At 47.2% G+C, this 11,324-nt stretch overlaps 1 long non-coding RNA gene across 1 annotated transcript; it reads left to right on the top strand.

Annotated features, from left to right (window-relative positions):
- Positions 1-4,552: 4,552 nt before the first annotated feature.
- LOC149331871 (uncharacterized) lies at positions 4,553-10,573 on the top strand. The gene is made up of 2 exons (XR_016285120.1): positions 4,553-9,193; positions 10,166-10,573. It is a non-coding gene; the product is annotated as an uncharacterized LOC149331871 (long non-coding RNA).
- The last annotated feature ends 751 nt before the right edge of the window (positions 10,574-11,324 follow it).

Below are 11,324 nucleotides of genomic sequence, written 5' to 3'. Positions count from 1 at the left end.
CTCACACTAGGCAGGTCAGCTGTAGGTATTGAGCCAGCGAGGAAACTTAATATCTGCGCGCGGTTTGCTCGCTACCTCAAGGGGGTTTAGATATGCAAGCTCGCTGCCGTTTTCGTCACGAAACACAAACCCGTTCCGAACGGCGTGGCGACCATGCCATCATGTCGTTCCACCGAACGCCCAGGCGCGTATATTATCTTGAACGACATGTGGTTTGTGGCCGTACACGGCGCTCGGAAATTCTCGCCCGCTCTTCCAGCAACTCCGAAGAACGGACGATGCCTACGGTCTGCAGCACATCGTGTTTCCGCTGCAGCCAAGGTCGGTTCGCTTTCTTATTCAGCCCCACGGCACAAGACTTCAGCCGCGCTCACTCTGCCACGGTGAGTATGTGCAACTGCGATATGCTTGCGTGTCTTTCATCTTTTTTTTTTCTTTGCAGATATGCCGACTCCAGAATTCCCATTCTTGATCCAACGGCACTTGTGCATTGGGCCCGATGTGCCAGATAAGGCCGATTCGCGCCGCCGGCCGCGGCCTCTCACGGCCGGCAACGCGCCTCTCAATGTGCTGACGCATGGACACGTAGTGCGCGGGCCGCGGGCGAACGGTCCGTCGTGTGAATAGGCCTATACTGGTCGTGCCATGTTCCTTTCGTGCACTCTTTGCCTCCCGTCACAAACGCTGTACTGTCGGGTGACTACTCTGCATCGCAGCGTCGTTTTCTGCGTTTTCGGTAAGCATGCCCAAGACTTGTCGAAACGAGAAAACTGGCATGGCTGCAGATGAGAGCGGTACCCCCTAAGGCAGATCAACACCAGGCGTCGTTGAAAGGGGGTCGAGGATGTAGTTTAGTCACAGTTCGCGTGGCAAAAGCCAGGTTTGTCTCCGACAGTGCAGCCGTTGTACACTGTGACCCTCGGAAGACTTTGGAATGCTAACAACATCTATGGTTGCAAGGAGAGGGCTTGGTCGGTCTGGTTAGTGCATGTTGGTGGAGGCGGCATTACAGCGCTAACAGACGGGTTGGAAGAGACCACAATTTCTGCACTCTCTTCTGTCCCGCCTATTCGCGTTGTTCAGTCGTTTCCATCCATAGTTGCCGTTGGCTAATTAGTTCGTTTTTATCTTTGCAGATACGCCGGCTTAAGGACTGAGTTGGATAAGGACAGCACGAGCCGACTCAGCAGTGCGAGGTCAGAACTATGGTGTCGGTCCGGCATCCATGAACGGCACAAGACGTTCCCTTCCTGCCTCGCCTTGCTGCTGACTCCCGTCACAAACGCTGTACTGTCGGATGGCTCGACTGCACTGCATCGCAGCGTCGTTTTCTGCGTTTTCGGTAAGCAGGACCGACTTATCGGAACCAGAAGACTGGCATGGCTGCAGGTGAAAGCAGTACCCTCTAAGTCTGTATCAGCGCGGTGCCGCTGTCGAGGATGCAGTTCAGTCGAAGTTCGCGTGGCATACACCCCGTTTCTTTCCGACAGTAATGCCAGTGTGCAGTGTGACCCTCGGACGACTTTGAATGCGCTCGACATCCATGGTTGCAAGAAGAGTGCTTAATAGGTCTGGTTTGTGCATGTCGATGGAAACGACTGAACTGCGCTATAACAGACGGGACAGAAGAGAACACAGAACATGTGTTCTCTTCTCTCCCCTCAGTTCGCGCTGTTCAGTCGTTTTCATCTATGGTTGCCTTTGACAAATGTACCTTTTATCTTTGCAGATATGCCGGCTGAGGGTCTCACTTGAATACAGCAAGTGCGAGGTCAGAACTCTGGTCCCGGTCAGGCATCCGTGAACGACGCAAGACGTTCCCTTCCTGCCTCGCCTTGCTGCTGACTCCCGTCACAAACGCTGTACTGTCGGGTGGTTCGACTGCACTGCATCGCAGCATCGTTTCCTGCGTTTTCGGTAAGCTGGACCTCTACTTACCGAAACGAGAAAACTGGCATGGCTGCAAGTGAAAACGGTACCCTCTATAAGTCTGCGTCAGTGCCAGGCGCCGCTGAAGGTGGTCGAGGATGTAGTTCAGTCGGACTTCATGTGGCATAAGCCACATTTCCAACAGTACAGCCAGTGCACAGTGCGACCCTCGGACGACTTTTGGAATACTCCCATCCATGCAAGAAAAGGGCTTGATTGGTCTGGTTGGTCCATGTTGATGGAAACTACTAAACAGCGCTAACAGACGGAATGGAAGAGAGCAGAGTATATGTGTCTGTGCTCTCTTCCGTCCTGTCTGTTCGCGCTGCTCAGTAGTTTCCATCTATGATTGCCTTTGGCAAATGTTCCTTTTTATCTTTGCAGATATGCCGGCTTCCCAGGCAGCACAACAACATTGGCCGAACGTCGGGCAAGTGTTGGCAAAACTTGGCACGAACATCGGTCCTACACTGGCATTTGGGCCGAGCGCTACCACTTTACACATTGGCCCTACTTTCATGCCAGTTTTGGGCCAACGCTCGGCCGCTCAAGCGGCCAACGCAGTCCCGATGTTCGTTCTGCAGCATGGGCCAGCAAAGGTCTCATACTGGCATCCAACTTTCAAACATTGGTAGCCAACTTTCAAACATTGGTAGCCAGCTTTCGAATAATGGTTTCCAGCTTTCGAATAATGGCATTCAGCTTTCGAATAATGGTTTCCAGCTTTCGAATAATGGCATCCAGCTTTCGAACGCTGCCACATGCAATTAACCCACTCGCCAATGACCGGCACTGTGGATGGATGTACATACATACCATTCTACCTTGCAAATATTCATAAATGAGGGTGCGAAAGAATTCCAGAAAAAAGACCCGTTTATTGCTTTGAGTTACAAGAATCACGCTTCTAGCGCACACAGGATGGTTTGCGCTACCACCAGCCACCGTGGGGAGTAAAGAAAGGGGGCCCAAGAGCATGGTGGCAGAGGTTGTGGGAAAACAATTTATTTTCAAGTTTGGTGCGTGCCGATCAGGTTGGACAAAGCATCTCGGCAAGCTGCTGCGGCACTGCTAAGGCATCCATAAAGCGCTCAACGGAGCTGTCCTCCAGTGAACTGATCAGTCATATCCGAAGTAATCGTTGCACTCCACTTGCAAGGGGGCTGCTGGACTGCATTCAAACAAATTCCTCGTCCAGTTCATGCACGATGGCCTCACGAAGCGCCAAGCCTGCAAAGAGATGCATGATGTCATGGTAAGTTGAATTATGGCCACCACAGAACAAAAACAAAAATGATTAAATAACACCGAATTTTGTGAAACACAGTCATCGTGAAGACACTAGCAACATATTTTACAGGATAATTTTTAATTTATTCTTAAGAACCAGCACCACATTAGTTGCACAAAGTGGAATTTAATTTACTAAACTTCCCTTTACCAAATGGTTTAATTTAGTTTAATGCGTCGTGTCGCACTCCCAGTAAATATATTCAGTGCGAGATAAGCAAATTAATGTGATATTGAAAAGATATTAATGTATTATTTTGTTTTAATATCATAACTCGTATCTCTAAATTGCGAGCTAATTTTTTATTCCAGTAAATATGCACAGGTTGTAGCGTCTCTTCCACGTGGACGTCAAAACAACATTCTTGATTACTTTTATTTAATGGGGTTAAAAATGCGGCCTGCGATTTTTGACGAAATACGCTGAATGCAAGGAACTCAGGGCACCTTTGTTTTACCTTAGTTGCTTCGCATGCATGCTATAATTGGATTCGAAACTGCAACTTGAAAACCACACAAAAATACTAGTCTGATAGTCCAGAGTAATGCCCTTTTTCATTGCGAGAGAACTTGGGCAAAAGCTTTAACCAGTAATTGCGGATTTTCTATTGAGTCTGCAAGTGTAGAAGGCAAAAAGAAACAGTACGGAAGTATTACACATATCTTTACCAACTAGTCTGCAGTGGAAAATTAATTAAGCGGTTCTGATTTCCGTCGTGCATAAGCGGTAAAGGACATATTCCCGAATGCATCCTATCTCAAGTCATATGAGTTCAAACCCGCTGTTAGCCAAAGTAGTGAATCTTTAGTGCGTTCATCTCACCAAAGACGAAAAATTAAATTCTCACCATTCGGCCACAATTCCACTGCGCACGACGTCAAGCAAGCCATTTCGCAATGAGAGTGGGTACACAGAAGTCGTCCTCGTGCTTTTTGGCTCGCTCTCTTCTCCTGCCGAAAAAATAAAGGCGCATGTAGTCAAAGCAACATTTACTACAAAAACCACTTTAACTTCCAGACGTATATCAAGATAAAAGAGTTTTAGTACTTACAAATAAGATCTTGCAGGCGGTACGAACAGCGTCGGAGCTCTCCTAATATATGAGTGTGGCTTTTCGCGTGCGCAGACTATGAACGGTGCTAGCTCGAGTGTGCATGCATTTTCGTCGCGTTGGTCGTGCACGTGGTTGAGCTCCGCCGTGCAGTCAAGAATGTCTTATTGTGATGAGTCGCGCGGTTCAAAGACGAGCAGTGGAGACGACGGCGGGGGGGGGGGGGGGGGGGAGGGGGGGGGGTTGGCTGGAGGGGAGAGAGTCATTTTCCTTTACACAGGTTTTGTGGTTCCGAGAAAAGTCCTCGAGGTGGAGACAGGGAGGTGGAGGAACAGCGAAGCGCGTAGCTGCCCGCGAGGGAAAACAGCTTTGAGAAAGTGACAACCAAAAAGAAAAAAAAGGCGCTTCGAGGGGTGGGGGGTTAGCCCGCTACCTGGAAAAGGGCACGGCCGGGAGAACAGGTGGGGAGATATTGGACTTGAAGACTTGAAAGAGAGAGGGAAAGAGGCGAAAACACGTGAAAAGGGTTTGGAATTTTTGGAGAATGAGTCACATGGCCACAGGCAGTACAGAAAGCAATATCTACAAGAGAGAAGTGGATGGGAAACACGGAAGCGTCAAAGTATTGCTACAAAGCTGCAGCAAAAGCCTGAAAATTTTGAAGTGAAAAACTTGGAGCTTCAAGATGCATTTCGCCAAAACGACTTGAGACACTCGCGTATTTTGTGGGGCCGTATGATGTGGCTTTTGTTAGTTCAAGATAGCTTAAAATGTTACCATATAATACAAAAAATCAAGCAAAAAAATATCCAAGCGGAATGCGCGCTCTTTCATAGTTTCATGTACCGTACATGCGCCAAACAAGCTAGGTTAACATGCGTCTAACGCCAGTTGTCAGTCCATTTATTCAGTGGTCGTCGAAGAATCCTCAAATTGTTTGCTGGTGAGGAAGTTTCGCGCAAAAAAGCAAAAACAAACAAAGGCATGTTGAATTGTGGTTTGCAACTACTTTCGATGGTTTTCATCAATAAAGGTGATGTTCGAAAGAAAAAAAAACAAATATGCAAAGACGTGAGCAAGAGCTATATAGCCCCCAATGCAAATTACGCAACAGAAGAATAAAATGGTCAAAACAACAATTTCTAGCATTACGATTTGCAGAAAAGGAAGGCAATAGCAAATCAGAAAACACGGGAAATGCGCGATCACAGGGCACGACGTAGGGAAGCGTAGGAATCGCTTAGCACGTGTCCGCGTGCGTTTATGAAGCACCCGCCTAATATTTCACGAGCGCAACGCATAATTCGAAATTACGAGGCGACTGCTTCGTTTCTGAACGTTGCCAAAACTGAGCACAATTTCGGTTTAGCGAATGCACTTGCGCTAATCTATTACGTTTGTATCGCGATCTCCCTGAAGCAGACACCAGCTGCGCACTGCGGCAGTGAATTCCTAGAGCGAATAAAAAAAGTGATTTTTTTATTCCAAAAATTTAATCAAATGAAACTTATTTGATTTTTGCTGAAGGCACCTGTTGACAATTTTTGTTGAAGGTGTCTCGGGTGTAATCAGAACGTTAATTCTGATCAACAGGACTTCGCTCGCAATTCTCCTAAACGTATTATTGCTGCTCACTGCGCAACCAGAGTGCAGCTTTTCCAACGGAATCATGGGTAGCTTTGCTCACAAACTCCAAAAGTGTTCGGTTAAAATATAATAATAAATAAAACCAAATCTTTGAACTCGCATGTTTTAGCGCGTTCGAAAATTATGAACTGCCGATATGGTACTCGACAATAAAATTAATTTTGAATCCATTTTAATGGATGACACAATGTTTACCAACGTTTGCCAGTATACTTTGAACACTGGATAAGCGGTGGCAATCCTAGGCCAATATAGCCAGCTCCCGGAAATGGCATAGCCAATTCTGGCAAAGAGGGGAACAACACTGGCTAACATGGCCCATGATAGCCAGGATTCGATGATGGCACAGCCAGCAATGGCAAACAGTGGGGCAATCCTGGCTAACCTGGCCCATGATAGCCAGGATCTAATGACAGCTCAGCCAATACTGGTAAAGCGACGGACAACCAGGGCCATTGTTGGATGTGCTAAGGAGTGGCACAACCAATATCGGATGCTCACTGGCAACTCTGGGCCTAGTTAGGGCCACGCTTTGCCAGTGGATTTCCAATATTGGCCCACCGTCGTGTGCTACCTGGGTTAATGTCTCCCTTGGACCAGAACAATACCGAGCTGGCTCAGGAAATCCGAGCTTGGGTCTGTGGCCCCGATCCGGCATCCGTGCACGACACAAGACATTCCCTTCCTGCCTTGGTCTTCTTTTTATTCTCTTTTGACACCAGGAGTACGGTGGTAAGTGCAAGTGAATCGAAGCTCTCATGGCATATGCCACTTTTGCTGCCATCAGTGCAGACATTGTGCAGCGTTCCCGTCAGAAGCCTCCATATAACATGTGCGTGACATCCATGCTTTTCACTCGCTTTTGCACATACGCGGACTTAAGTTCTCACAGCAACCTAAGCAAGTCGAAGCTCGGACCTCTCGCTTGGTCCGACATCCATGCAAGATTATCCATTCATGCCACACGTATGATGCCTCCTCCCTCAGAGTGTGTGTTATGATTCTACAAAAGTTGATGGCCCACATTACACTCGGTCTGTTCATCCTGCGTTCAATACAAATTCTTTCCACGCTTGTCTGACTTCTTAGTCGTGTTGCTCCCTATCACCCACGTTACACTAATTCAGCCCAATCCAGCTAAAGAGTGCACTCCAAAGTTTACTCAATGCCAAATTCGTACGCGTGTTGCACCTTCACGAGTTAAATAAGTAATGGAGAGACAATTCAAACACCAAACATTTTATTTGCGTGTGTAATATTTTGGCTATCAGTGCAAAGTTTCCTGCCAGCAAATCTCTCGGTAACGCCATTAAGAGTTAACGGCGTTTCCATTTTTATTTTCGTAGATTCCCCATTCATAGTTATTTTTGCACGCATCGTCGAAGTCCGACATTTGGAATTCTATAGCAAACAGCCTAACAGTTTCATCCAAATCGCTCATTCTTTCATTCATTGAAAATTATGCTTTATCTGTACCTGTGCAATTCAAAACCAAGCAAGCATTCTCATCAGTGGAGTCATTCCTGATCATCTGTATGTGCTAATTGACAACCTTTGCATACTTTCAAGGGGCCTCTTGACCAGGCAAGGTGGACGTCAGTCCGGCTCTTTTGCGGTATGCAAGGTTGCTTTCTTTAAAATATTTTCGGCTCTGTTTGTCGCATCATCAGCCTGACAACACCCACTGCAGGGCAAAGGTCTCTCCCATGTCTCCAATTAACCCTGTCCTTTGCCAGTTGTGGCCACCGTATCCTAGCAAACTTAATCTCATCTGCCCACTTAACTATCTGGCGCCCCTGCTACGCTTGCGTTCTCTTGGAATCCATTCTGTTACCCTTAAGGACCAGCAGTTATCTTGCCTTCGCATTACATGCCCTGCCCAAGCCCATTTCTTCTTCTTGATTTAGACTAGTATATATCAGTAATCTGCGTTTGTTCCCTCACCCACTCTGCCCGCTTGAGGTCTCTTAATGTTACACCTATCATTTTTTTCTTTCCATAGCTCTCTGCGTTGTCCTTCACTTAAGTTCAACCCTTTTCATTAGCCTCCATGTTTCTGCCCCGTAGGTCAGTACTGATAAGGTACAGCTGTTATATACTTTTCTCGTGAGGGATATTGGTAAACTGCCATTGATGATCTGAGAGAGCCTGTCATATGCGTTCAACCCCAATCTTATTCACATTATTTCCCTCTCATGAGCCGGATCCGCACCCATTGCCTGCCCTAAGCACACCTATTTCCTTGCTGCTTCCAGCACCTCGCTACCAATTGTAAACTGCTGTTCCCTTGCGAGACTGTTGAACATTACTTTGGTCTTCTGCAAGTTAATTTTAAGACCTACCATTCTGCTCTGCCTGTTAACTTGTTGATCATGCTTTGCAGCAAAAAAAACTTAACACGGAGTGACTTAGCACGGCAAGTTGCTTAGATATTCTCCACTCACTCTAATCCCCAACTGTTCCCAATCGAGGCCTCGGAACACCTCCTGTAAACAGGCGGTGTAAAGCATTGGCGAGATCCTGTCTTCTTTCCTGACACCCTTTCTTATTGGAATATTGTTGCTGACTTTATGAAACACTATGGTAGCTGTGCAGTCGTTATGGATATCTTCTGGTATTTTCACATAACACTCTTCTACACCCTGATTACACGATGCCTGCATGACCGCTGAGGTTTCAACTCTGTCAGATGCTTTCTATTTGTCTACTTCGCTTCTTTTCCTGCATATCTTGTTTTCTTATGTATTTCACTTCCGTGTTTGTATGTAAGCATTTCACTTTTCCATTTGAGTGTATGGAGATGTTCAGTGCGCTTCGTTCTGTCATGAGTTAGTGCACATAAAAAGAAAAGGAAACCAACTAGAAAAGAAAAAAGAAACCAAGGAGGCTTGTGGGACGTGCTTAGAAGAGAAAGGCGAAGCAAGGATTGCAAAAGTAAAAACCCGATGTGGCACAACGACTTGTGGCAGACATGCAGAATTACGTTGTAATCGCCGGCAGTGCAACGCGGCAAGCGCGCTTCATCGTCTCCTTCCCAAGGCCTACCTACTATGCATGGACACCTACGCTTTCCATGCTGCTGCTTCCTGTCAACGCAAAGAGGGCCAGCAGTCAACACCTTCAGGGGACTGCGACGCAGTGACCTGCTGTTCCTGGACTGTCGTTGCTGCCTGCTCGGAGCTACTGCTACCGTGACGTATGGAGCTGCCTCTATCCTCTGTCACTGTCCTCGGCCATCGGCTATAAGCAGCGCGTCGAGGCCTTGTTTACCCCAAGTGAGCGAAAAAACACCTTTCGGACTTCGGTTTTTTTGTGTTAAGCCAAACTGATCCGCTCGCCCTATTTTGTTTTCTATGCATGTGCACAGATCTAAACATGAATACTCTTAAGAGAGTACAAAAGGGGCTAAGCTGTCCTTTAGCGCACTCCCTTTTAATAGGGAGCACGCCAGAGGAGTGCGCTGGGGTGCTCTAAAAGTTATCCCCAGTGGGCTTTTATTTACTTTAGATTCTTTTCATTTACATTTATCAGCGATAGCGGTTTGGGTGCTGGGTCAGGTTGTCGTCCCCGCATGCCTTTACACCCCTGTAATGTACAGTCTTTGTCAACAATGTACAGCCCAAGGGTTTTCCTTCCAAGCCATGTAGCGGTGCTCTTTACCACATTTGACAGTTCTAAAATTGGTAGCTCGAGGAATCGTGTTCCTCCCGCGTTCGTGAGACTAGGATCCCTGAGTAAGCAAGAGCAGTTGCGCTGCAGGGCTCGGAAGGAAGCCTGTTGGGCTGTATACTTTTGACAAAGACTGTACATCCAGCCTGCACAGCCGCCACACTCAAGGTCGAGCTGAGGCACAAAATCCACTTATGCACCATAAAACACCACACTAGTTTCCGTTCGCTGTGTACTGCATCAGGATACTCCTACGTTGTCAATACTGCGCATTCCCTCATCCACTTGCATGTCTATACATATTGTATAGATGGATAAGTGACCATGCGTGATGCATGCTTACTGTACCTCCCCCCCCCCCCCCCTTCATGGCACACCCCTACCTTTGCCGCAGGGTAAGTGTCCGGTCCCTCGTCGACCGCACATGCTTCGCCTTGCTGCAAGAGTGAATGTCGGGGGACTTCAGGGGACTTCATTACGTTGCCTGGATGCTATCAGAGTTGTTTGGATGCTGTAAGAGTGTGTGCGCAAAGTTGCTGTTTGTGCCATTTTGTTTACATCGCCATTTGTTTCTGCAGGTGCGCTGACTGTGGATTTCCTGTGTACTACCCACACCAACTGGACGTGCTATTTCGTGTGTCGTGCTTGGTGTCTTCTGACTGCACATCTGGCACTGCAATGACAGCCGTTCGCCTTGCAAGATTTCTTCCTGTTCCCCATGAGCACTGCGACCTGCCAGAAGCATCTCGTTTTCCTGCTCCATCTTAAGTTGTGCACGGTTACTGCGTTCAGCCCGCTCTTACCGTGAACGGCATTTATGCACCCCCTACGCTGTGGCATTCAGCGTGTTCGTCAAACAACGTGCTCCACCATCTTCGTCCACCATCACGATACCTGACTCTGAAAATAAACAAACAAAAAAGATCTTCTGTGCCTTCTAGCGTGACCTCTTTCACAAGAACTGCCAATAAATCCTTTGCACAACAGCCTTGTACGAGTTTCTTGTCACCACTTGAATGCTCGCCGGTGCCAGCCGATTTGAGCGCGTTGTGGTTGGCACGATTGTGACAGTTCTCAGTGCCACTGCAGCAAAACTAGTAGGATGCCCTCTTCATAGAAAATCCAATCCATAATCCATGGACATCCATGAGGTGTATGTCTTTCTTTCAAAAGTGGACCCAGCAGCTTTCGATTTCAGATTGCATTTCCCTAAAATAAAGTGTTTTAAATTGTTCGCCATCACAACGTTTAGTTTGTCGTACGGTACACATGCAGACCTCACCAACCTATCATTTTTCAGGAAAACCAGGAAATGAAAGCGTGGGGAAAAATAACCAGAAAGATTCGCATCACGTACAATTAGCAACTTCTTCACATAATCACATCGTGGTATCGAAACCTGTTACGCTTGTTGCATTAATTCCATCCCGTGCAGCACATAAAACTTGATATTTAGCAATGAGGGCACTTGGTCATTATCAGCTGGAGCATGACGGTGAGCGCAGAGTTGTTTACAAAGTACTTCTCCGAGAAAAATTTTGGCAGCGGTTCATCAGAAGAAATAACGAAAAGGAAGGAAAATTAGGGACTCGGGTGAATGCTCATGCATGCACACGCACAAACAAAAACATGCACGCGCGCACACGCACGCATACCCATGCACGCACACACACACTGACACAGGCACACACAGAGACGCATGCACAGACACATGGTTCACTGCAAGCATGACTGCAG

This window comes from Amblyomma mixtum, chromosome 8, assembly GCF_055824585.1.
Source record: "Amblyomma mixtum isolate Tamu chromosome 8, ASM5582458v1, whole genome shotgun sequence".
Lineage (NCBI taxonomy): Eukaryota > Metazoa > Arthropoda > Arachnida > Ixodida > Ixodidae > Amblyomma > Amblyomma mixtum.
The sequence above is the reverse complement of the archived record's forward strand: the minus strand, read 5'-3'. Positions and strand labels throughout refer to the sequence as shown.